Raw genomic sequence first — 5,090 nt, forward strand, 5'->3', positions numbered from 1 at the left:
AGACTTTATTCACGGCAGACTCAAAACGAGGCTTCATGTGCCGCTGTTAGTGTTAGCTTTCTGCAGCCAGAGCCAAACTGCAGCGGAGTTGTAGTCTGAGAGCTATATGTCGTTGTAATTGTTGTGTGTCCGATTCTCGATGTGATCCCGAGAAAAACATTTATTTTCAACGCTTTCCCAAAGAAGCAAAAATTAGAAAAGAGTCGGTGCAGAAAATAAGAAGAGACATCGGTCCTAATTTTTAGTTAATTAACAACTCATCCGGTTTCACATCTTCACATCTGATTAAACTTAACCTTGTTCTTGGTGCAGGACGCTGTGTAGTTTAACTAAGAATGTATCAATGGGTAATGTTTTATAAATAAATCCAAATACATAATGTATAGACAGTAAATTATACAGCTATGCCATGTTAATTATACTAGTGTGTAGCCCTATAGTGTAATAATCCCACGTCTTTTTCAGAATACTCCTATTCAGAATACTACTGCTGATTTTAGTACAAATATGCCATACATACTTGCTTGGAATACTGAGGATTCTGAATAATAAAATGTTAGCCTCTACGTAAATGTACTGTGTGTGGTATATATAGGGTGTCCCATGAATCACGGGTTTCTGTGACAATTTATAAATTAATCGACCTTCGGTCTCGTAATTTATGACGTCACAGAAACCCTCGATGCTCTAAAAGCTTATCCAATATATAACAAAGACATTTGATCTCAAAAGTATTTAGACATTTTTTCAATGCACATTTCTCTCAAGATAATGCTGGTACTTTATGCATAACATTTTCTGTTTTAGTATAAATAAATGCAGAAACTTTAAAATAACAATCTGAAATATAGACAACGCATGTTAGTAAAAGTGAAGTCTCACCACTGCTTAAAGAAAACTGCTGTCAACCTGTGCAGACTTCTCAAAATAACTGTAGTCCAGCAGTAGAGACTGAAGGAATCCTTCAAACCATCCTGCAATCTGGGTTTTAAAGAACTATATAAAAGTCATAATCACTTAATATGATTAACGCAAGATCTATTGTTGGTTTACTTAACACAATAACAGAGAAAGAGATTTTCTTTTTATTTAATTGGACAAGAAATCTAATAGATTTTCGATCAAATTAGTACAGTGGTTTTATGCCCAGTTATTTTATCAGAAGCTTGTTAAACACATTTTCCCAATGTGTAGATTCTAATGGTAGGTCAATATGTATCTAATACAAGTTATCAAAACAAGATATATAATCTGGTTTTAACCCAGTCATGTCATTTTTTTTATAAAGATTTATGCAAGGTTGCCAAAAGTTTGCCCAACCTAGAAATTACATACTGTACATGCATTGTTAAAGGTAACAAACAGTAATCTACAAACATCAGCAATCACATCCCCTGTCAGAACATCACTTTATTTTTCCTGCTTTTAATGATTGCTAGTATGGCTTGCCCCACTAAAAAGTTTGCCAATTGGAACTTATTCTTTGCCCTTTTAAAGTACCTCATGCCAAAAATAAACAGAGTTTCCAAAAATGTATCTCAAGACCCCTAAACATATCTACCAAAATCACAAACAGTGGCTGCAGTCTGGGGCAGTACGTAAAACAATGAAACACAGTCTCTCCCTCTGCCAACACTTGTCTTCAACTCCTGGCTTAATAATCGCCATAAAGGAGTCTGTGGCTATGATAGTGTGTAGCACTCTCCATTGTAAATCCCTGACTTTTCTGAAGTGGTGACTTATACAGTGCCCTCCAAACCGGAACTATAGCTTCCTCTACACCCATCCTCTCCCTCCAGTGCATGTCTGGCATTTCTACAAGGGCTTTGTAGTGGGTGACTTTCACACAAAGCCTATATAAATCCTTCTTCTCTGAAGAACAGAAACAAAAACTCCAGAGAGTCCCAAAGCACAGGAGAAGCCCTGGTTCATCACAGCTTTGGTCTACAGCTGGCCCAGACTGCAACCCGAACACTGGAGGCTCTATTTCTGGAGTAGCATTCCCAAAAAGGAACTCATTGAGGATCCCCAAACCTGCTAACACCACTCGCAGCTGCATTAAAAACAAGCTGATAAACCGCACTGATCTGACCCCCAACTCAGAGGCCAGAGATTCTGCACTTTTCCACTCTCTATTTTCTAAATCTATTAAATGCCTAATCTTAGTAACCCGCAATGTTAACCAACAAAGATAAAAAAAAAAACTTTTAGACTCTAAAATGGGACATATCAGAGTAGGATTGTGAATTAAGGGCTCCTCTAGGAGCCAATACAACCCTACCGACTCAAAGTTCTTCCTCACTGCCATTGTGTGCCAGGTAAGCAGCATCCCACGATAAAACACAGGTAAACAAGACAAGGCCAGCTTGCTGGTGTTCATTAACAACAGCTATCTGTCAAAATTCAGCCCTCCCACCCTGTGAAGGAAAGCAAAAGCAATATCGCTACAGGAGCGTACAGTAACCACTGTAGAGTCTGCAGTCTGAAAGCAGCCATTCTACTAGTAAGATAAAATCAGGCCCTGTCCCCCTTCCTCTAATGGTAAGTAGAGCACACTTTGCTTCACCCAGTGCAGCCCATCCCCCAAAATATCTAGCAGCATTCTCTGGATTTCCTTTAAAAAAAGATGGTGGGGGGTCCACACACCTTAGCCAATGCCAAAGCATTGAAGCAACCAGATTATTAATTATTAAAACTCTACCTCTATAGGAGAGCTTTAACAAAAGCCACCTCCAACTGTGCATCTCCCCTTTACCTGATCTAACACTCCCTCCTAGTTCTCTAGTGCTGTACCCTCTCCTCCCAAGAACACTCCGAGATGCCGAAACACCCTCTTGTTCCACTGCAGCTTCCACGGTAAATCGGGTGGTCTGGTAGCTTCCCAATCACCCATCAAAAAAGCGTTGCTTTTAGCTCAATTAACATGAGCAGATGACATTTTGTCAAAGATATCCTGGCAGTAACTCAAAGCCTTAATATCCTGACTATATGTCATTTGCATAGGCCACTACTTTAGAGGCCATTTAAGAGCTGCCTGAGTTTTTCAATAAGGGGCTCAATGGAGAAGGAATATAGCATCCCAGACAGAGCGCTCCCTTGGCAGATGCCTCTCTGCACTGGGAAAGGAGAGCTCAACACACCATTTACCTTCAGCACACTGAACACATTATTGTAGAGCAACTGAATTGTCTCTACAAAATTAGGGCTAAAACCAAATTCTCTAAAAACAATTAATAAATATTTATGGTCTACCCAATCAAATGCTTTTTCTTGATCCAGGGAAATTAGACCAGCTTTAAAACCACAAATCTTGGAGGCTGCTATTAGATCCCGAATTAAAAACACATTATCAAAAATAGATCTGTTGGGTACACAATATGATTGATTGGGGTGCAATATACGGTCCATAACAGTTCTCAGGCAGTTTGCTAATGCCTTAGACAGGATTTTATAATCAGAACCAAGGACGCTTACAGGACGCCAGTTCTTCAAATTACATAGATCTCCTTTTTTTGGTAACAAAGTCAATACTGCGTGCCTGTAGCTTAAAGGCAGCTCTTTTTGCCGTATACTTTCCTTGAAGACTTCAGAAAGGTCTCTCCCCACATATGACCAAATCACCTTAAAGAACTCAACTGGCAGTCCATCAATACCTGCTGCTTTACCATTGAGTCTCGTTAAAGCCTCACTGAGTTCTTGAAAAGTGAATCCTTCCTCGAGCCTCTCCTTATCCTCTTCAGGAACCTGGGCCAGACCCTTGAAGAACTGCCAGGCCTCTTAGGACTCCTCTACAGCCTCCGTTGTGTACAAGTCCATGTAGAAAGCTACAACATGCCTCTGGATCGCCTCAGGCTCCCTCAACTCCAGTCCAGTCAAAGTCTTTAAACAATGAATCAGCTTGCACTGAGCTGCCAACCCAAAAAAGTATTGAGTTGAAGCATCCACTTGTGAAAGATTTTAAAACCTGGAGCGCACCAGTGCCCCTTGTACCCGTGCATCCAACAAATCATTCAGGGTTGTTTTTTTGGGGATTTTTTCAAGCTTTCAGACAGCTTGCTGTCATAGCCAGGCTGCAGAGCACTGTGTAGCTCAGTGATGTCCTCCTCCAGCTCTCTCATGACTATAGCAGTGCTATGTGTAGCGTGTTCAGTGTACTGTTGACAAAGCAACTTCACCTGCATTTTTGCCACATCCCAACACTGTCTTAATGAAGAAAAGGCATGTTTTTGCCCCTCCATCTTTCCCCCCAAAAATTTAAACATTTTAAAAAATGTGTATCTTGTAACGGTTTTATGTTAAAATGCCAATATGATTTATACACTCTTGGTGAGGGAATAATAATTTTGGTCTGAAAAACCAACTGGAAGAATAGAACAATGTGCAACTAAATTTAACTGGTGTTTAAAACTATAAAATCTGTCCAATCTGGCCAAATATACCAGCCCAGGAGACCCTTTTGCCCATGTGTACTGTCTATCATTAGGGTGCAGATTCCTCCAAGTATCCACCAGTTCATGTAGTGTTAACACAACAAGCAGCTCTCTGACTGAGCTGGGGTGAGGTTCTGAGCTGTTCCTATCTAATTGCTAATTTTCAGTGCAGTTGAAATCCCCAGTCAACAGAACAATCCTCGCAGACTGACACTGAGCCAGCACTCCATACAGGGTTTTAAAAAAAACACCCTTATGCTTCCGTCATTTGGAGCATAAATGTTTTTCCAACCCATACTTGAACCATTAATAATCGTCCTTTGATTACTTCTGTTACTTTAAAGGAATTTGGAGTAAAACATTTTGCAAATAAAATGGCTACTCCTTCACTAAAATTAGAGCCATGACTGAGAAAGGCTGTCTCCCCCAACTCACTGGCCCAGTCTGTCTAATTTTTATCATCAGTGTGTGTCTCCTGGAGAAAACAGACACTCACTCTTTTTTTAACTAAACACTCAAAAAGAGATGCTCTTTTTACTGTATCTCTACATCCATTCACATTCAGGGTCCCCAAACTAAGGTTTTGCATTGAGAGATTATAAAAGTATAAGGACACACAATTAGAAAAAAAACACCAAGTAAACAGGAAAAAGAAAAAGT

Source organism: Acipenser ruthenus, chromosome 3 (genome assembly GCF_902713425.1).
Source record: "Acipenser ruthenus chromosome 3, fAciRut3.2 maternal haplotype, whole genome shotgun sequence".
NCBI lineage: Eukaryota > Metazoa > Chordata > Actinopteri > Acipenseriformes > Acipenseridae > Acipenser > Acipenser ruthenus.